This window comes from Alligator mississippiensis, chromosome 2, assembly GCF_030867095.1.
Source record: "Alligator mississippiensis isolate rAllMis1 chromosome 2, rAllMis1, whole genome shotgun sequence".
NCBI classification, from domain to species: domain Eukaryota; kingdom Metazoa; phylum Chordata; order Crocodylia; family Alligatoridae; genus Alligator; species Alligator mississippiensis.
In genome coordinates, this window is record NC_081825.1 from 56389634 (window position 1) to 56412221 (window position 22588).

The 22588-nt window shown below is 47.9% G+C and overlaps 1 protein-coding gene across 1 annotated transcript in view; it reads left to right on the top strand.

The window, feature by feature from the left end:
• LOC102565401 (gamma-aminobutyric acid type A receptor subunit beta1) overlaps window positions 1-22588 on the top strand; it is a 123154-nt gene that overhangs the window by 2710 nt on the left and 97856 nt on the right. The window lies entirely within an intron of this gene.

A 22588-nucleotide genomic window follows, 5' to 3' on the forward strand; every position in this document is an offset into this window, starting at 1 on the left:
AGGAGGCTACAGGAATATAGACTACCTCAGCTACACGGGCAGGGTGTACATGGCAAAGCAAGAGTTACTAGATGTTAAACAGCTGCAGCTTCTGGCAGAAAGCACAGGTGCATCTATGCCTCACTCCCAGAACAGGCACTGGGAAAGAAAGGGCAGTGCTGCCATAGGGGATCTGTGAGCACAATCATCAGATGTTGTAAGTTCATTAACATCTAGTTAGACCAACTGAATATCTAGTAAATGTCTAAGAAAGAAGCAAGGACCAGAGGTATTTAAGAGACTAAAGATTCAGAGAGGCACACCTAGTTTGATTTACCAAAGCACCTAATTGAGTGCCATCCCAACACACCAGGACTATTCCAATTGGCAGCAGTACCACCACTGGTAGTCCCATCCAAGTAGCTGAGGACTGAATAGGCATAGAAATTCAGCTATCTTCTGATTGTTGGAAGTGGTCCTGCTAGGTCATCATGGAAATGGGGAGAAATGCATGGAAACTGGCTGCTGTCATTTATGATGTAATACCTTATTCTCTTGATCTCTCCATTTAACACCTTTCTTTGATACTCACTAAAATCATATATCTTAGTTCATAGGAAAAACCAGAAGGAAGAATACTTTTAAAAAAGGTAACTAATTTCAACTCTGAATAAGATATAATGCAGCCTAAATTGCTGCAAGAGTCCAAAACAAAAAAGAGCATATTTTGAAAATTGAAACTATTTAGAGATACACCAATACATTGGTCTGATATCAGATTGGCACCGATATAAAAATTGTCTGTATCAGAAATCGGCATGATGTGGCTGATACTTTGGCCGATAAATGGCCCGTGCATGCACACAGCTACAGTGCAACATGTAGGCAGTGAGGAGCACAGCTGGCAGCATGGAGAGCTGCATCCAGCTGGTAAGTCTGGTGTGGTGGAAGAGGAGGGGGGAGAGAACGGGTGTGGGGGCAGATCAAGGCCCCTGTGGTGAGGGAGGGAGTGAGGCTGGGACTGGGGCAAGTGCTGCTCAGCCAGGATGGGGTGGGCACAGGATGGAGCCAAGGCTCATCTGGGGGATGTGAGAAGCTGGGGGGGGGAACCACTGAACACTGCTGCACACCACTCATGCAGAAGGGCACAGGGGCACTGATTAAAGAGGTGCCCCTGGATCTGCACTGGGCAGGGCAGGGCCAGGCTGTGCTCAGGGCAGGCAGTGGGGGAGCTACAGTGAATTTTGTGGGGGTTGCAGCCTGCCTCATAGCTCTCTCCCAGCACTGCCACCACCCGCCCTGAGTGCAGCCTGACCCAGCCCCCTGCCAGGAAGAGCCCAGCACAGCCCTGGCCCCAGCCTGCAGCTGCAGCCTGCCCTGCCCCACCTTGCACAGATCCGGGGGGCACACACCTCCCCACGTGCCCTCCTGGGGTGCGCACAGTGGTGGAAGCCACCCCCCCCCGTATCCCCTGGACGAGCCACGGCTCTGTCCTGCACCCTGCCCCACCCTGGTTGGGCAGCACCTCCTCAGTCCCTGCCCCACTCCCTCCCTCACCATGAGGGGCGTTGATCTGCCCCCCCCCGCCATTCCCTTTCCTTCCTGCTCCCCTTCCACCACAACAGACTTACCAGCTGCATCAAAAATCGGATTGGTATCAGCCAATATACCTCTTTAAAAATCAGCTATCCGTACTGGCACCAAAAATCTCTATCGGTACACCCCTACAAACTATCTTAATCTGTGCAAAATGAAAGAATCAGACTTAACTTCTCAGCACAGCCTGAAAACAAGTTTTAAAAACACTAAAACCCACCTTTACATATATTCACAGAGGCAGTCCCTGGAAAAAACAGATATTCTTTATTCTTATTTTGTTCCATCATGAGTTTCCTGTTGTATTCAACCTGGCAGTTAGGTGACTAGTTCCAAAAAATGTATCAGATTTTTGTCAGGGAGCACTAGGAGGTTCTTATATAGATAGATGTATTCTGTTATGGGAAAACTGGTACTTCAATTGTGGAAAAGAAAACAAGGCTCCCATGAGGAAATGGCTGATGCACTGAAGTCTGTTATACAGTGTTGAACAGGAGAATGATAAAAACTGCTTATCAGTTCAGTCACTTAAAATAGGAATGTTTCTTAATGTAGTATAGTCATACATGTCAGTATGATTCATGTGTTACAGGACCTTATTTATGCCTTTCTACAAGGTGTGAGATGGACAGCATCTGTGAATACCTGTGGCTCTTTAGCCCAACCTAGAGCAGCTTAAGTTTTTAGCACTGGTGGTCACTAGTTAAATCTCCTGTTTGTCAACCAAGGTGGCAGCCCTCATATAGTTGTATTTTTTTATCCATATTGTCAGTGTGTCTGCTATGGGTACCCCTTTATCCCTGGGATTCTCGCCTGCCACAACTTCTGATCTTCAAACAAATGGGAAGGGAGGAGGTGTTAACCGCACAGGTACCCCAAGGAAGAACTACGCTGAACTGATATCTGGTGAGGGTGCTTTATTACACTTAGTTGGGGTTACACTTGTCTAAGACAAGGGGAGAAGTGGACACACCGGAGGGCAGGGAACAGCTGCAAGCAGACCTGGACAGGTTGGACAAGTGGGCAGAAAACAACAGAATGCAGTTCAACAAGGAGAAATGCAAAGTGCTGTACCTAGGGAGGAAAAATGTCCAGCACACCTACTGCCTAGGAAATGACCTGCTGGGTGGCATGGAAGTGGAAAGGGATCTTGGAGTCCTAGTGGACTCCAAGATGAACATGAGTCAGCAGTGTGACGAAACCATCAGAAAAGCCAATGGCACTTTATCATGCATCAGCAGATGCATGACGAATAGATCTAAAGAGGTGATACTTCCCCTCTATCGGGCGCTGGTCAGATCGCAGTTGGAGTACTGCGTGCAATTCTGGGCACCGCACTTCAAGAGGCATGTGGATAACCTGGAGAGGGTCCAGAGAAGGGCCACTCATATGGTTAAGGGCTTGCAGACCAAGCCCTATGAGGAGAGACTAGAGAACCTGGACCTTTTCAGCCTCCGCAAGAGAAGGTTGAGAGGCGACCCTGTGGCTGCCTATAAGTTCATCATGGGGGCACAGGAGGGAATTGGTGAGGTTTTATTCACCAAGGCGCCCCCAAGGGTGCAAGAAATAATGGCCACAAGCTAGCAGAGAGCAGATTTAGACTGGACAATTGGAAGAACTTCTTCACAGTTCAAGTGGCCAAGGTCTGGAATGGGCTCCCAAGGGAGGTGGTGCTCTCCCCTACCCTGGGGGTCTTCAAGAGGAGGTTGGATAGGCATCTAGCTGGGGTCACCTAGACCCAGCACTCTTTCCTGCCTATGCAGGGGGTCAGACTCGATGATCTATTGAGGTCCCTTCCGACCCTAACATCTATGAATCTATAAGACCGCCCTACCAGGGGAGGGAGCTTGTGGGCCCTCAGGGGAGAACCCCTCTCTCTCAGTGCAGGAGACAACCCTTGCCAACTCACTCAGGCGGCACGTCTTCTGTGTAGCTCTGGTGATCAGCCACTAATTCCCTTATTTTAGCGGCTGATTAACTGCAGCCCCGGGATTCCCCCGCCATATCTCGTGCTGGTGTGGAGAGCCCGGCTCCTCCTCAGTCTTTCACTTTGGCCCCCAACCCTCTCTCCCTCCAGTGAGGGGTAGGGGTTCTGTCTCTTCAGCGCAGAGTCAAGGGCTCCCCACTCTGCCCCCTTTTCCTCTCATGTACCCACGCAGTGCCTGGTCAGGAAACCACAGCTTCTCCCCACTCCACTGCTCTGTCCCCTGCAACTCACCACTGAAGCTGGGGTTTTCCAGGACGAATCTACCCGGTCAGTCTGCCACCAGCAGTGAGCCCCTGCCCCGGGGTCTTCTTCGGACCCTCTCACCGACAAGCTCCTTGCCCACGTCTCTCACTCAGCAAGTGCCCGAAAGCAACTTCTGGGGGGTCTTCTCCGTTTCTTATCCCTCTTTCCAGAGCCTTATTGGTTCCCACAGGTGTGGTGTCTCTCTCTTCCCGGCCGTGTTAATCATCTTCAGCTGGCAACCCCTCTTAGTAACAAAGTTGCAGCCGGAACTCTGTTACACATATTAATCAGTCATAAACTGGGATGGTTAAGTAATCACTATTTGTATTGTGAGAGTACCTGCTGTTCCCATTACATTTGGCACCTCTTTCTTCTTGGCCATCTAAATGAACCAAAAAATATACATAGTAATAAACAATTATGGTTGTAAGGATTATATCCCACAATTCTTACAACCTAAGGCCCAATCCTGCACTTCACTGCATGCAAAGTGATTATTTTGCCCCATCAGGGCCTGATTTTAGGCCAAGATGCAACAAATAGAGATGACAAATGACCAGCAGGAGTTAGGAAGCAAGAATGAGGGTAATGACTATAAGGAAACGGTTTCATGGACTGGATCCAGGCAAATATACTTAGCTGTAAAATTAAAAAATATTAAAATATTAAATATTAATAGTGTCTACTGGCCACTTCCCTGATGATAATTGATATATACTTCTATTACATCCATTTAGCCAATATTGCTCATAGATCACATAAATTATGGTGTCTTAATAAAGGTTATGCAATGAATGGCAATCATGTTTCACATAAGAAGGACAGAAATAAAAAGAATGGGAGGAAAGTAACAGAAGATCTTATTCTTCCATAAGAATTCAGAATAGTCTCCAAATCCTAGTCTCCTGGGTGGAGAGCAAGTACTGCAATATATTAGGGATCATCTAGCTTCTCGGCAGTAGATGAGTACAAATACACTATCACCAAGCCTTTCAGAGATGCAGTGACCTGCAGGTTTCACTTTTATTACGAAAAATTAAACGTCATCCTGACACTGCTTGAACAAAGTAGACAACCCCAATTAGGCTGCAGACAAAGATTTGAATTCCCTACAAATCACTGGTCCTCTCAGACAGGTCCTTAAACATTATCTATAAAAATGATTTAGGTGCTTGATCTCCCTCTGGCCTTTTATTCCTGCACATTTTCTATTTTTGGTCTGGAGCGAGGCATTTGCTTGCAGACTCATATATGAAGTGTTACTTAGGGTACCATATTTCCAGTTTCAAAAAAGAGGATACTGGTTGGGGAGGGGGGAGGTAATATGATTGTTGGGGGAGGCAGTTATATGCCTGTGCCCTACCCCTGCCTCTCACTCCCAAGCCACAGGCCTGCCCTCCAGCCCTGCTGCTGCCCCTCACTCCAGATCCACAATACTCCACCCCTCCAGACCATGCTGGTGCCCCTCACTCCCAACCTGCAAACCCCCATCCCTGCTGATGCCCCTCATTCTCAACCCCCTGACACTGCCTGCGGCCCATGCTCCCAACCCACAGTCCCCCGCCCTGCTAGTACCCTTCACTCCCAAGCCACAGCCCCCCCAGCCCTGCCAGTACCCTTCACTCCTGACCAGCAGCCCTCTGCTCCCCCCAACCCTGCAGCATCTTTCAGCTGCCCCACCCCTATGAGCACTGGCACCAGCCCTAGTGCTGCCATCCCAGCCACACACCACTATGCTGCCCCAAGGCACCTCCCCTCCCCTTTCCCATGCTGGAGGGGCAGGCACTTTCCTGGCCTCCCCCACACCGCTGCAGTCCCAGCAGCCAGACAGCTTCCCCCAGCACGGGCAGGCACCTGCCCCCCCCTTCACATATCCATCCCTTACACGCGCGTGCACACCCCCCCCCCAGGCAGTCCCCAAGCCTTGGCCCTCCAACCCCCACCCCCCATAGACTTAAAATATTTCAAGGCTTCCATGTGCTTCAAAGCTGGGAGGCCCCTCAAGCAAGCTGAGTTCCCAGCCAGGGGAGCGCATCATGTGCATCCACAGCTAGGAGGTCTGCCAGGGCTCCCAGACATGGGAGTACATGATACACTCCCCTGGCTGGGAGCCAAGCTTGCTTTTTCCTGGTGAAGGAGGAACATTATGTTGCAGTGGAATCTGATCCAGGATCCCACAATCATGCCTCCTGCCATGCACAGGTGGCATAGCAGGAAGCATGACTGTTGGGATCCCACATCACATCTCATTGTGGCTTTACTTTAACATCTGTCAGGCTCCCAAGGGGCAGCACTAATTAGCCTGCTAGGGCTGTGCAAAATGGCAACATTTCATTTCAATTTCAGATTCACCATTTTGAAGGGATGGTATTTCACTTTGCTGTTTCAAAGCACTGCTCTGTTCTGTTTCGCTGAAACTGTTTCAACGTTTCACCCATAGGCTATAATGGAGAATCATGAAAATGCCTATAACTTTGTCATTTATTCTCTGATTCAGATGAAAACAGCAGAAATGGTAGCCCCTTCTGAGGCCATGAAGCCTGTCAAGTTTCAAAGAGATAGGTGCAGCGGTTTCTGGGAAACTGCACTTTGTCATGAAGTAGGGTCCCTAGAGATGGCTGTGATACCCCTAGGGCCCTGTGACCGTGGCAGCTTTATCCTGCGTGCACCTGCTCTTCTCAACTGCCACCACATTTTGTTGGAAAACATAATAGATAGGGAGGCTGCCCTCAAACTTTTGCTCAGTCATGGTCCTAATGGACCCCACTAAATCCTGTAGATTCTTGGACCCCTTGCTGGGATCTGTTCTAACTAGGTGCCTCAAGGTGCACAGCAGCAGGAGGAGTGGACTCAGCTGAGCCACTTACCTCCACAACTTCTACCTCAGCCTCCTCCGAAGTGCCTTCCAGGACAGGAGACCTGGCTCTAGGGGAAACTTGAGTGGTGTGTAGCACAATCTCAGATGTTTCCCCTCCTTCCCCAGAATTTCCCTTCCTAGGGCACAGATCTAGATCCAGCTCTTCCTCTGGCACTGGAAGGCTCAGTCTGGGAATTGAAATTGGGGTGGAGGAGACTAATTCTGGTGCTGCTTGTTGATGCCTTTCCAGCATGCTTCATGTTTGGTGTGCTGGAAAATCTTTGTGCGTTTCTGTAATGTAATGTATGTATGTATTTATGTAATATATTACAGAACATATATTTATATATGTTGTACTTTCCTGCATAGTCAATGCAGACTGTCAGGGAAAACACAGATTTATCTCATGTGGAGAAATAATAACAAAAACAAAAGGAGGATTTTGGGGAGGAATAAATGGAAAGGAATGGATTAGGAAAGGGTATTAGGGTATTTCAGAAAGGATTGGATCCCACTTACTAGAAACAGACTAGCAAGTAGGAAGTGAGAGCCTTTACAATGCTCCTGGAGGACACAGCTCAGTAAGCTGACAGAGGCGCAGCTAACAACACTCATTTCAAACAAAGCTTTTATGTTCCTGCTCCATCCCCCCCCAGAGCACTGGGTTTGGAAGGGACCTCAGGGAAGGATCACAGTCACTGGCCAGTTACACATGTCAACACCAGAGCAGCCCTTCCCCCTCCCTCTCCTTAGTTTGCATTTCCCTGCAAGCCCAGCTTCGAAACTTGAAACATGTTGAAATTTTTTAAACGTTTTGAGTGCTCTCATTTCAAAGCTATTTCAAAGCCTTGCATTTCATTTTGATTTTGGTGTTTCAAGCTTGAAATGCATTGAAACGCCTTTGAAACAAAATATGCATTGAAATTTTGCACAGTCCTGTAGCCTACCCCCAGACAAATTAACCCACCTCCACAGGCACAGCTGCATCGCTTCCAGTTTAGGTGGCTGCCAGCCCAAGCAGTGCAGATCTCTCAAGGGCACTGTCTCTGGAAATAGGAAGTGTGCTTATAGACATAGTTTCTGTCTAGCAATGTAAATACTACTTCTAGAAATGACTGATGCTAATAGACTAATACACTAGTAACAACAGCCAAAAAACTGCTTCATCTAGGATCCCCAGTGCTGCAAACACATATGTACATTCTTAACTTGACAAAAGAATGTTCCCAGTGGCCTTAGTTTTAAATATTTCAAACATTTGGAGTTTAAGTATATTTTTATGGATATGTATAGTATATGTATAGGGCACAAGCACTTGAACAAATTACTGCAAAACAAAGGGCAGCGTAATTTTACCGTGCATTGCTTGTTCCATAGTGATTGCCTATGTGCATACTTGAGCTGTAGGAAAGCTGTCATCTTTCATCTACTGCAGGGTAAGAGTATGTACATAGGCAATCACACTGAAATAACTGATGTGCATCAAAGTTCACCCTCCTTTGCCTTGGAGTAACTTGGTAGTGTGTCTATGCTCTTTCTTTGCAAGTTTGTCCCTCAGGGTGGAGTGCCTAGTCTCAAGAAAGCCCAGGGGCCTCAGAACCATGAGGCTCCAGCTACCAGAGTACTCTGCGTGCATTCTGGAGAATTGAAATACTGAAGTAACACTTCACAGATATTAGCAGACCATCACCATATTGCTGTGAGGTAAGTGTCTCCATTTCCCTGGGAGAGAAACAGAGGAACAAAGGCCATAGGGTTATAGCAAAATAGGGCTAGAAGGGACCTTACAGTGTTATCCAGTCTAGCCCCCTGCTCAGGGTAGAATAATCGCTGCCTGGATCACCCCAACCAAGTATCTGTCCAGCTTGCTCTTGAAAGTTTCCAGGTATGGAGATTTCCATACCTGGAAATCCACACACCTGTGTGAGAAAAAAAAAAAAAAATCTATTCACATACTGTCTTCAATTTCTACTCAAGACTTTTTGGTTAATATGATCATGTCCCTTGTCAATATTTCTAATTATTATTATTGATTGTATTGTACTTTGTTATCCATAACATTGCTGTTAATAATAAGCCCTAGTTTAAGGGCTTTCCATGAACTGTTTTCTATGTTTCACTGAATCGGAGATGCATACACTTTGGTGAGCTGCACAGCCTGCCCCTAACACAGCTAACTACCTCTCAATGTTTCATTATTATACCTATAACATTAAATAGCACTCATTCCACTCACTTTCATCTCTGTATTTGCCTACTTATAGGTGAGTTCTGATATATGATAGTTAAAGAAAAATAGATATGCACTTTTGCCTAATATTCAAAGTAAACACAACCTCGTTTTTCTGAATTAAGCAGACTGTGAAAAAATATTTAATGTCAATTCAGTGACAATTTTAGTGTTCCTTTTTACACATACCTTGTTGTTGTTGTTTGTTATTTGTATGGTGGTGGCAAACAGAAGGATTTTTGCCGTTGTGCTGTGCTAGAAACTGCACAAGTGAAAAGAGTAGTGTCTGCCCTCCACTTGGGGAGCCAACACATCCACCTCTTTTCTTCCACACTGTGGCTATGGCACCTCTGTAATGCGACTATCCCAGGAATCATGAGTTGATCTACTACTATAACAGCAGTATTGACACAATTGTAGGCATTTGCCCATATACATTTTGGCCACATTTTCAAATGGCCTCCCTAGCTAAACGCACAAAATTTGTGATATCCATTTCTAGAGACAAAAACTTAGCTAACCACTTATTCAGGCAAGTTCTACTGAAACCTAGGCAGCATCCATAATGCTGTGTGTAGGGTAGTAATGAGCACACCTATTCAGGTAACAGAAATACTGCTTGTTAAATAGAGCTTTACTAGCAAATTTGATCAGAATCTCTTCAACTGCCTCACTCTATTTGGTGATACCTCCATCCGTCTGCAACACTACAGAATTCTGATAATCCCCAGGAAAGGATCTCTCTAAGGTGTGTGCATGCGTGTGCGGCTGCGCACAACTAAAAGCGTGGCCGAGCACAGCCTTTTCAAGGCCTTGCACCAGGAGGCTGGGCAGGAGCCTGGCATGGGCTCTGCCAGCTCCAAGGAAGTGCTGTGCTCCCCTGCTCCAGGGCCAGGGAGCACTTCCCCGGAGCTGGCAGAGCCCGCGCCAGCCCCCCGCGCCAGCCTCCATCCTTGCCTTGCCTCACCTTGGGGAGGAGCCACTGCCTGCCCTAGTGAGACTCTGCCGGCTCCAGGACACTGCTCTGCTCCCCTGCATCACCTTGGGGAGTGAGGACGCACATGGCGTTAGGGCCGGGGAGTGAAGCAGTGTCCCAGAGCTGGCGGAGCCTCACTGAGGCAGGCAGCGGCTCCTACCTGAGGTGAGGCAAGGCAGTGATGGAGGCTGCGGCGGGCTCCGCCGGCTCTGGGGAAGTGCTCCACTCCCCGGCCCTCATGTGAGGGAGTGGAGCACTTCCCCGGAGCTGACAGAGCCCGCGCCAGACTCTGGCTCCAGCCCCTGGTCCCCGGCTCTGGCCCCCAGCTCCAGCCCCTGGCCCCCGGTTCCAGCCTCTGGCCTCCAGCCCCTGGCTCCAGCTCCTGGCTTCTGGCTCCAGCCCCTGGCCCCAGCCTCCAGCCACCAGCATCCGGCCCCAGCCCCTGGCCCTCAGCCCCCAGCATCCAGCCCCAGCCCCTGGCCCTCAGCCCCCTTTCAGTAAGTGTCCCATGATGGATCGAGGCAGCGCATTTACGGACCGCTGCTCCTTAGAGGAAACATTGTCCCCAGGTCAAATTTTTCATACAAAACTTCGTTGCTTTTTATGGCTTTTGATTGTTTCTCCTGCTCCTTTCCTCTCTAAGGGATTGATCTGGACTGTTGATCACAGCAACAGAGAGTCTGCTATTGCTGTTTTCTTTCAGTAATAGATATTTCCTTCTTTTGTGTTATTGTTCTGTTCTCTTCAAAAGAAGCAGTGGTTGTTCAAAACAGTAAAAATAATAAGTAACAAATAAAAATAATTGTACTTCACTCTGTAGAAAACTATAGGGCACCATGCAAGGCATTCTTTCATAAGGTGATAAAGTAGTGTTGAAAATAAGCCAACTAGCTATTTCTCCATATACTGGTGCCAACAAATAGAGGAGCAAGCAGTTTAACAAAATTAAGAATAATGTTGGAGCACATCATCCATGGAGGAGCAATAAATTAGATCACAGTTAAACCAGGAATTACCAACTTTTCCACCAAATAATCTCATGCACAGTTGCATGTTTTTGTGGCATGCAAATCCTAGTTTCAGGGCTTCTTTATGTTTGGAACATAGTTTCATAGTTGGTAGGGTCAGAAGGGACCTGAGCAGATCATCAAGTCCGACCCCCTGCCCTGGCAGGAAAGAATGCTGGGGTCAAACGACCCCAGCAAGGTGTTCATCTAACCTCCTCTTAAAGACCCCCAGGGTAGGAGCCAGCACCACTTTGCTTGGAAGTTGGTTCCAGATCCTAGCTGCCCTGACTGTGAAGTAGCGCCTCCTGATGTCTAGTCTGAATCTACCCTCTGCCAGCTTGTGACCATTATTTCTAGTCACTCCTGGTAGTGCTCAGGGGAACAGGGACTCCCCCAATGCCTGCTGGTCCCCTCTGACTAGTTTGTAACAGGCCACTAGATCCCCCCTCAGCCTTGTCTTGTGGAGGCTGAACAGGTTCAGGTCCCTTAGTCTCTCCTCATAGGGCCTGCCCTGCTGCCTCCTGATCATGCGGGTGGCCCTCCTCTGGACCCTCTCAATGCTGTCCACATCCATCCTGAAGTGCGGCACCCAGAACTGGACTCATACTCCAGCTGCAGCCTGACCAGTGCTGTATAAAGGGGGAGGATGACCTCCTTGGACCTGCTAGAGATGCATCTGTGGATGCATGACAAGGTGCGGTTGGCCTTCCTGACTGCGTCCCCACACTGTCAGCCCATGTTCATTTTGGCATCAATAATGATTCCAAGATCCTTTTCTGCCTCTGCCCTGACAAGAAAGGAGTTCCCCAGCCTGTAGGTATGCTGCTGGTTCTTCCTCCCCAGGTGTAGCACCTTGCACTTGTCAGTGTTGAAACCCATCCTGTTCTCATCCACCCACCCCTGTAACCTGTCTAGGTCCAATTGCAGCTTATTCCTCCCTTCTAGCATGCCCACTTCCCCCCCACATCTTAGTGTCATCAGCAAATTTGAACAGGGTGCTTTTTACCCCCTCGTCCAAGTCCAAGGGAAGTGGTGCTGGCTCCTACCCTGGGGGTCTTTAAGAAGCGGCTTGATGCCTACCTGGCTGGGGTTATTTGAGCCCAGTTTTCTTCTTGCCTAGGCAGGGGGTCAGACCTGAAGATCTACAAGGTCCCTTCTGACCCTACTTCTATGATCCTAAGTCACTGATAAAGATGTTGAACAGCACGGGTCCAAGGACCGGGCCCTGAGGGACCCCACTGCCCACATCCCTCCAGGTAGAAAATGACGCATCCACTACCACTTTCTGGGTGCAGCCCTCCAGCCAGTTAGTGACCCATTTGACTGTGTTAGTGTCGACACCACAGACCCCTAGTTTTTTAATGAGAATGGGGTGAAAGACAGTGTTGAAGGCCTTCCTGAAGTTCAGAAAGACTACGTCCACTGCTACCCCTGCATCTAAGGATTTTGTGGCCTGGTCATAGAAGGCCACTAGGTTGGTCTGACAGGACCTGCCTCTGATGAACCCATGTTGGTTGCCCCTAAGCATAACCTCCCCTGCTGGCACCTCATGGACATGCACCAGGATAATTCTCTCAAAAAGCTTACCCAGGATCGAGGTAAGACTAACTGGCCTATAGTTTCCTGGGTCCTCCTTCCTCCCTTTTTTGAAAATGGGAACCACATTGGCCCTTTTCCAACATAACTGATTGACACATGTAACATAACTGATTGACACTTCCAATGCTATTAGAGCTAAACATTTATCATTCTTCTTTTTATTACAGATACTAGGTTATTTAGTCAATACTACTACATCCAAGAGCTGGCTCTTGGGACCCATGAAAAAGATGATTAGGTGTGCTTAAAGCCCAGTAGTGGGGGTGGTGCCAATTCACAGTTTCAGGTCAAGGTCCCTTCTTGGAGGCACCAGGGCTGTTGCAATATTGGTTGCCTGCCAATTGGTTGCTTTTAAAATGAGCCAGTCTACCTGCTGAGCAGACAGCACAGACCCTGATTACAAGAGATACAGACTAACAGGCATAGCATACACCACAAGGTCCATTTGTTTTCTGTGACTGCAGGGGGTGGGAAAGCTGTTGGAAGATTTGTATTGACATGGTTTCAGGTTGGTGCCAGAGCTCCCACCTGCATCTGTATCAGAAGTGGCTCAGGTTCCTCTCCCACAGAAAGATACAGGGCAGGATGGGGGTCAGTAGCTGACTTGGGTGTCAGGGAGGCAGGGAATGATAGGATGGGGAAACCAGGAGGGGCTCCTTCTAGACCCCCTGCTCTTCTCTTTCATTCCCCTGGAAGGAGCAAAAGGAGGCTTGGGAGGAAAGCAAGGAAAGCTGCCCACAACTCAATAGACACATCCAAATGAGAGTCATGCTGGGCCAGCAATAAGTACTAGGGGGAGGGAAGGGGTGGCAGATCCAGCCCAGAGCTGCTGGAATCTGTTTCCTCCTTTTTCTTCCTCTGCCCTCACCTGGCTTATTTCCTTCTCCTCCTTGGCAGCTCCAGTCCTCGGCCTCTCTATACTGTAGAAAGGAAAGAGAAGAGGGGGCCAAGCAGTAGCAGCAGCCCTAAGAACGGAGATCTATATGGGTGATGAGGAAAGAAGTGGTGTCATAATTAGGTATGAGGACAAGCAGCTGGGATTAATCTCTAGTGGGCAAGCTGCCACCATTAATTGCATGTGTGTCTGAGGCATTCTAAAGTGTAAAGGGAGAGCTGTGTTAATTGACCTGCTTCCTTAATTGTAAGGATAGCTGCACCCTCTCCCATTTATGCTCTACAAAAAGCCCAGGCTCCCTCAGCAATCTGGGCAAAGATTCCTTGCACCTGCATCCCAAACAGCCAAAGTGGGGAATGCATGTGTTTCATTGTGCTTTGCAGTACAAGCAACAACTTAAGCCTTTTTTAAAACCTATAATAAACATTTTTAGGGACTTTTTTTTCTCTCTGCTGCACATCATGAAAACTAATTGTGCAGTCTGTCCAGCCAGACCTCTCCCACTCCAGTTACCTCTATACCCCTATTGCCAAGCTGGTTTACCTACCTTGCTTAGTGTCATTTATTTGATGTGGAGAAGAATACAGTCATTGTGCATGTTGGCCACCTTCCAATGGTTCACTTTGCCAACTGCCAGGTTTAAATGCTGATTAAAGGCTGAAAAGAGCTGACAGGAATGGTCTATGATATAATTATATAGCTAAGGAGCTATGGAAAGCATGCATCTCAGGCACTTTTTAGTGCTATGTCTTTAGAGAAGCTGAGTACGAGTCTTCATAAAGTGACAGAAGCAGTTTGATATGCTCTCCCAAACCCTTTCTATCCAGCCCGTGGGGCCCCTAAAAATGTAGAAAGTTAATATGGATCTGTCCTTGGTTCTGTCAAAAATGACAGAAACCAGGGGTAGTAGGACCCAAGGGAAGCCCGGCAGGCTCTTGCAACAGCAGGGCGCACCTGACCCTGGGGGCTCCTGGCCTGGGACCATGTGGCTGCCCCACACCGGAAACTCAGATAAGGTGGGGGAGGAAGGGCAGGGGAGGACCACAGGCAGGGAAGGAGCCCGGGGAACAGTGGTCCCTCACCTGCCCTGTGGCCAGCACCCCCTGCTGCACCTGCTTACAGCCCGCACAGGGCTGTCATGAGCAGGCACAGGCAGCCCCACATAAACTGTGAGTGGCTGCTGCACAGGGCGCCAGCCACGGGGCAGGTGAGAGGCTGCTTTTCCAGTGCTTAGCACCAAACTTGTATCCTGCCCCCGCAGCCAGCTGGGGCCAGGCTTACCCATTGGGGCTGCGCCATGGTGGCAGCAGCTGCTGCCCCCCTGCTTGCTGCACCAGGCAGTGTTTGCTGCTGCTGCTGCTGCTGCCACCTGCCCTGAGCTCGCGCGCCAGGCAGCAATGGCAAACACTGCCCGGCACAGCAAGTGGTGGGGCCATAGCTGCTGCTGCCGCAGAGCAGCCCCAATGGGTGAGCCGGGAGCCAGCAGGGGATCAAAGCTGGCAGTGGGGGCAGGTTATAAGCTGGTGCTGAGCGTGGGGAAAAGTGGCCCCTCAGCCGCCCTGTGGCCGGCGCCCCACGCTGCAGCTGCTTGCAGCCTGCCTGGGGCTGCCTGTGCCTGCTCATGACAGCCCTGTGCAGGCTGCAAGTGGCTGCAGCAAGGAGCACTGGCCATGGGGTGGGCAAGGGGCCGCTTTTCCCAGTGCTCTGCACCAGCTCATTACCTGCTGTGAAGCAGAGGGTCGGGGCTGCATACTGCCTCCCGCGTCTCTTTGGAGGATTCAGGAGAGCCCTCCAAAGAGTCCTACAGTCCTGCCCCACTTTTTCCCACAGGTTGTGGGGGTTTTTTAAACCTGGATTTCCAGGTATTAAATTTAGAGCTCACATTGAAAATATGCAGCACAGATAAGATTAATTTTTTTCTTAACAACGGAACTGCTTTGAAATGCCACAAAAGGCATGTGCACACTCGTCTGGATGCCCCCTAGGAGTCTGAAAGTTAAGGACCTGAAAAAGAGAGGGTCAACCCACAGAAATAGTGACCTCTTTTGAAAAGTGTTCATAAAATCATAAAAGCAGACTTTAACAAACTCAGGGAATGGGTGGGGAGGATTTTCTAGGAGGAAAGTCTGAAGTGAAAAGGAGTCCAGGAGAGCTGGCTGTACTTTAAGGAAACCATATTAAGGACACAAAAGCAAGCTATCCCAATAAGACTGAAGAATGGGAAGCGCCACAGAAGAGACAGCAATCAGTTCAATGAGCTGAATTTCCAAAACAGGAATCCTATAAAATGTGGAAAGTCAGTCATATTACTAGAGAGGGCACGCAAAGAAAAAATTAGGAAAGCCAAGGCACACTTTGAGATGTATCTGGCAAGGGACATGAAAAACAATAAAAGGAATTCCACAAATATATTGAGAGTAAGAGGAAGACCAAGAAACTATAGTTCCCTTACAGACTGCAAAAGGCAATCTAGTTACAGATGATGCAGTAAGGGTAAAGTATTTAATGTTTTTTTTACTTCAGTCTTCATGAATCAGGGCTGCTACAAGATGACAAGTGTGGTTGGTAGCAAAGACAGGGACAGACAACCTAGGATAATGGCAAAACAGAGATTACTTAGAGATGCTTTTAAGTTGGCAGGGCTAAATGGGATGCACCCTAGGGTACCAAAGGAATTGAATGAAGTAATTTCAGAGCCATTAGCTATCCTCTTTGAGAACTCAAGGAGGTTAGGTGAGATCCTGGATGATCAGAAAAGGGCAAATATAGTGCCCATCTTTAAGAAAAGGAAGAACGAGGATCCAGACCTCAATACCTAGAAAGTCTGACCTCAATACCTGGAAAGATCAAGGAATCTATTGTAAAGCACAGAGGAGAATGAGGCAATGAGGAACAGCCAGCATGGGTTCAGTAGGTGCAAAGTCATGCCTAACCAATCTGATTTCCTTCTACAATAAGGTAGTAGGCTTTGCAGATGAGTGGAGAGTAATGGATGTGATATGAATTGACTTTAGCAAGGCTTATAACACTATCACACATGAGATTCTCATTAACAAGTGAAGGAACAACAGATTAGATTAAAGTACTGTAAGGCTCACACATAATTGGTTGGTTCATTGTGCTCAATGAGTAGTCATTGATGGCTCAATGTCTAGATGAAAAGAGGTATATAGCAGGACAACCCAGGGATCTGTCCTGGGTTGAGTAATGTTTAATATCTTCATTAATGATTTGCACTATGGAATTGAGTGCACACTTAGCAAATTTGAGGATGACACTAAACTGGATGGAACTGCAGACACTCCAGAGGGTAGGGTTAGGATCCAGAATGACCTGGGTAGACTAGAGAAATGGTCAACAATCAAGGAGATGAGATTCAGCAAGGATAAGTGCAAAGTCCTGCACTTGGGATGGAATACCTGCATGCACAAATACTAGACTGCAGTATACTACAGAGAAAGACCTATGGGTTACAGTGGACCATGAGCTGAATATGAGCCAATAGTGTGCTCTAGCTGCAAGAAGGCTAGCAGTACACTAGATTGTATTAACAGGATTGTCATTTGCAAATCAAGGGAAGTGATTCTGCCTCTCTGTTCAGCAGTGGTGAGTCCCAATTCAGAGTATTGTGTCCAGTTTTGGGCTCCACACTCAAGAAAGATATGGACAGATTTGAATGAGTTCAGTGGAAATCAACAACAAAAAGTATTAGAAGCCTGGAAGCTTATGAGGAAAAGCTGAAAGAGCTAGGGTTACTTAGTCTAGAGAAGAGATGAGCAAGAGTAGATTTGAAGGACGATTTTAAAGAAGATGGAGATGAACTTTTCTAAGTACTTTATCACCTTCTGAAACAATAGGTGACAGGACTAAGAGTAATGGACTCGAGCCCCATCAGAGAAAATTAAAGTTGGAGATTAGGTAGAACATTTGGATGATTAGGGTAGTTAAGCATTGGAACAGGCTGCCTAGAGAAGCTGTGAAATCTCCATACCTGGAAACTTTCAAGAGCAAGCTGGACAGATACTTGGTTGGGGTGATCCAGGCAGCGATTATTCTACCCTGAGCAGGGGGCTAGACTGGATAACACTGTAAGGTCCCTTCTAGCCCTATTTTGCTATAACCCTATGGCCTTTGTTCCTCTGTTTCTCTCCCAGGGAAATGGAGACACTTACCTCACAGCAATATGGTGATGGTCTGCTAATATCTGTGAAGTGTTACTTCAGTATTTCAATTCTCCAGAATGCACGCAGAGTACTCTGGTAGCTGGAGCCTCATGGTTCTGAGGCCCCTGGGCTTTCTTGAGACTAGGCACTCCACCCTGAGGGACAAACTTGCAAAGAAAGAGCATAGACACACTACCAAGTTACTCCAAGGCAAAGGAGGGTGAACTTTGATGCACATCAGTTATTTCAGAGTGATTGCCTATGTACATACTCTTACCCTGCAGTAGATGAAAGATGACAGCTTTCCTACAGCTCAAGTATGCACATAGGCAATCACTATGGAACAAGCAATGCACGGTAAAATTACACTGCCCTTTGTTTTGCAGTAATTTGTTCAAGTGCTTATGCCCTAAGCCTCCTTAACATCTTAATCTTTTCATATATTGGAAAGGAATCTACTACATTTGCTAGAGGGTGGGTCTCAAGTAATGTTTCTCAAGCTTACAGAAAATGTTATGACAAGATCTGATTAATAGGTTTGGGAAAAGTTAATTTGATGTACTACTTGGACTAATAATATGTCTGGATGTTTCACCCTTGGTTGAACAATTTTTCCTCATTTATTTTCAGTTCTCAAATGCACAATCAGATTAAACTATGTACAGTCTCCAAGTGAAAGAAAACAAAAACAGGATGCTGGACAATGATCAAGACACTCCTGTCCTTATGACAAGCTACCAATGGGTCCCCACTCAACTACAAAAGTCAAAAGATTTTTATTAGACTACATAGGACACCACTGAAATCAATGGACAGAGTCCAGCATCATCCCTTCATAAGAACGATGTCAGACCCCAATCAAGAGCCCAACTCTCATAGCATGAGAGCTAGAGGTTGGTGTCCTGACACTGATATTAACCTTGCAGCTAATACCAACTGATGTGCACTTCCCCTTTTAATCTCCACCTCCAAATCTGATCTCTATAGTAGATGTAACAGGGTAAAGGAAGGCTAACTGAATCCACAGTAGCTTGTTAGCCCTTTCTTGGATAGTGTGGCATTTGTTATTTGAAGGGACCTACTAAAATTGAGGAGGCAGGTGGCCCATTTCTCAGGCCGATCATGGGGCCAGCCACCATTTTCTTGGGCCTATCACAGCAGAGGCCCCTTACACCTCTACTTGGCCAAGGAATGCTACTGGCCCCACTCTCTTCACTGATTGACTGAAAGGACTATCTGTCACATTGCCCTACCCCTCACCACTGATTGGCAGAAAAGGATAGAGACTTGTAACATGCAGCCCTCCCAGCCAATCAGTGGTGAGGGGCAGGGGGTTGGTAGCTGCCACATTGGCTGCTCTCCTTTGCACCAGTGGCTCCCTTCCCCCGCCCCCTCCCCAGTGGACTGCAAGGCCAGGCTGTAGCTGCCGTGAAGAGTGCTAGCTCCCACTGGGAATCCAGAATTTTATTTTTAGTAAGCTTTTAATTTTATTTTGCAGATCTCACAGACATTACCCAATTTCTCAGACAATGCCCAATTTCATGGTTTCCGCAAAATCCACAAAATCACAAAATGAGTAAGTCCTTAGTTATTAGGCCAGTAAATTTTTAAGGCAAAGAATTGAAAGGGCACTACACAGGTACTATTGCCTTACGCTGTCTGTAAAAGCAACACAAAATTAGGTAAGTTTACTTGAATGGGTGACTAGTGCCACCTTAGTCAGGGGGGAATATACCCCCCAGTGACCAGTCAGTGACCGGGGGGGGAGTCCCCCTGCAGTCAATCTTGCTGATGTGGGGGGGGGTCCTCCCATAGCCAATTCCACCAGCTGGGGAATCGGAGGTCCACCCTCAGCCAATCTCTCTGACCGGGGGGAGGAGGGGGTAGTAAGTTATTCTAGTTCTTAAGGTTCACTGGAGTGTGCAGCATAATTTGGTTCTTTGCCACTGAATGCTAAATAGAGAAAACCAAAAATTGTTTATGGTCTACCATGTACTGGTGAAAGTATTACTCCCATGTGGTAGCAATTCTAAGGATTTTCTCAAACACAGAACAGAGCCTTGGGGAGTTGATATAGTGAAGTGGTAATTGAGCAGTTAATAAAACGTAATGAATATGGGAAGGAACTAAATACCAGAATTTAAGACCTCACTAAAAATGTATGAGTCCACAAGAATCTAGGCTTGATTCTCATTTGCACTCAGGGCAAATAGTGCCATTTTGGATGTCTTGAAAGGCTCCTGTGTAATTGATGAAAGTGCCTCTATCTTACATAGTGGTGAGGGCCCTGACAATGGAGGGCCTGCTACTGGACACTTCCCTGAAAAAAAAATGCTAAAGAAATGGCAGTATATGGCAGAGCACAATGTGGGTGCTCACCACTTATGTTTGGCTGCAGCAGGCAGGAGAAGTACCTGCATGGAGGGCAGCCTGGAGACACACTCAGAGTGAGCCTGCTGAGTGAGCATCAGGGAAAGCCTCACCCAAGAACCATTTCAAGAGGAAAGGTGTACTGCCACTTGAAGAGCGGGAGCAAGAACCATTTTAAGACCAAAGGTGTACTGCCACTTGAAGAGCTGGAGCAGGCAGCAGGCAGGTCCTAGCAGAGGGTAGTTTCAGGCTAGACATTAGGAAGCGCTGTTTCACTGTCAGGGCGGCTAGGACCCGGAACCAACTTCCAAAAGAAGTGGTGCTGGCTCCTACCCTGGGGGTCTTTAAAAAAAGGCTGGATGAACATCTGGCCGGGGTCGTTTGACCCCAGTACTCTTTCCTGCCATGGCAGGGGGTCGGACTATATGATCTCCTCAGGTCCCTTCCGACCCTACCAACTATGAAACTATGATTAAGTTGGCCATTTGCAAACTTAGGCAGACAGAGGCAGCAGTTTGCAGCCAGCAGCTGAGGGAGCAATGCCACCCAGCTGCCCTAGGAACATATTGGAGGTAAGGGAAGGAGCTATGGTGATGACTGGAGGCTTCTGGTCCTGGGCATGATGTGAAACTGCACCCTGCCAGGGAAAGGTAGCCTCTCTGTAGTGAGGGAGTCCCCAAGAAATGCCAGGCCAGTTACCTCCCCAATGAAAGGTGAGGATGGATGCCTGAAAACCCCAGCCCACACCTGCAGGTGGGTTATTAACATCAGAGGGAGGGCAGGCCAGGCATGCCCATATGGGGCACCAGAGCCCTCAGGGGTATAAGACCCTGGGGTGAAGGTAGAGCCAGGTGCACCCATGTTGGGCACCTGAGCCCTCAGGGGTGCAAGATCCTGGAATGAAGTAGGGCATGAGTTGAGACCCTGAGAGTAGGGGCATGAGTTGAGGCCCTGGCAGGAAGGGGCAGGAAGGTCTGGGTAAGCCTTCAGGCACCTGAGGCCGTAAGTGGGCCAGAGGCTGAGTGAGGTGGCAGAGCAGGATCTGTGAGTGATAGGGTCAAGTTATCAGCCCTAATGAAGAACAGCTGGGCTGTGTTACCCAGCAAGAGATCAGGGTGGCCCAGCCACCGTTTAGATGAGGGTTATGGGAGACGCCCAAAAGGCTGTACCAGGGCTGGCTGAGAAGTAAAGAGCCAAGTCTGATGGACCTCTGGGATCACTCAAGGGAGAAGGACAGGGTGAATGAGGCCCAAAATGGGTATGAATGAAAGAGGCCTGATGAGAGCAGGCAGAGTGCAGGAGACCCCCAATGAGAGGGGGGGCAATATGTATGTGTCCCAGAACAAGAGAAGCTTAACACTGCACTGAGTTAGGCCCGGCTTCATGCTGGAGCATGGCACAACTCATGGGAACATCAGCAAGGCATGGGACATGATAGCAGGGAGATAGAAGTCACGTGTTTACCACCCTTGGATATCAGGGCACTCAAAGGGCAGTCTCCCACCTAATTAACATCTTTAATTTTCAACAAGGCATGGCAGACAAGTAAGGTGGGAAGCCTGCCCACAAACAAGTGGTCAAGCCAGCATGCTCCCTGGCCCCCAAAAGTAAGTGCTCCTGCCAGTGATTTACACTTCAAAATTTTTTAAGTGCTTTTCAATCTAGGTAGATTCCAAAGTACTGCATATGCTTTCTCTTTAAGAATCTCTTCACCCAGTACTAAAATGTAGTCATCATTGGTAGTGTGTTATTTCAGAGCATAGGGGTCATGGAAAGATCTAAGTAACTACAAACATTAAGTTTCATCTTGGCTTCACATTTTTAGGTGATTTTAATATTTCAAATTTATCCTGTGAAAGACTTTTGAAGTAGCTGAACCAGATTATACTGAAATATATAGTACTTTTGCTGAAGGAATTGGCTGAAGGAATTGGCCAATGTCATTGCAGAACCACTAGTGAGGTTGTTTGAGCACCCATGGCACTCAGGACGGGTCCCAGAGGACTGGAAAAGGACCAATATGGCCCCTATTGTTAAGAAGGGGAGAAAGGATGATCTGGGTATAGGCTGGTTAGCGTCACCTCTGTCCTTGGGAAAACCTTTAAAGAAATTATTAAATATCACATTTGTGGGAGTCCAGTAGGAAAAATTATGCTGAAGGGCAACCAGCATGGCTTCACAGCAGGTAGATCCTGCCTGACTAACCTTGTTTCTTTTTATGACCAGGTCACAAAATGCTTCAATGCAGGAGTTGAGGTAGATGTTGTGGCAGGCTAGTAGGGGGTGCTACTGCATTGAGCCACTCACCTCACTGGGCCCAACCACCTTCCAGGCTCTGAGTGCCTCCCTGGAGTGCCTCACGTCTGGCTGACCCCCTTTCTGAAGCACAGTGTCTAGCCTGGGTGGTAACACCAGCACCCAGAGTCTGGACTGATCCTGGACCTGTGCCCTCTGGGAAACACAGGCCTATTAGTTCTTGAAGGTACTTGATGCACTGCAAGAACTGAGGGTGCTTCCCTCAGTCTGAAGCACAAATAGTAGTCTCCCTTAGTCAGCCGAACCAAGGGGACCCCAAGGCATAATCTAGCCCCTCTCCCAATAAGTTTCCCATGCTAGGTACAAAGGAAAACCTTATTGGTTACAAGGAGTAGGTTCGGAATAGGGTACAGAGTAGAGCAATATCAGA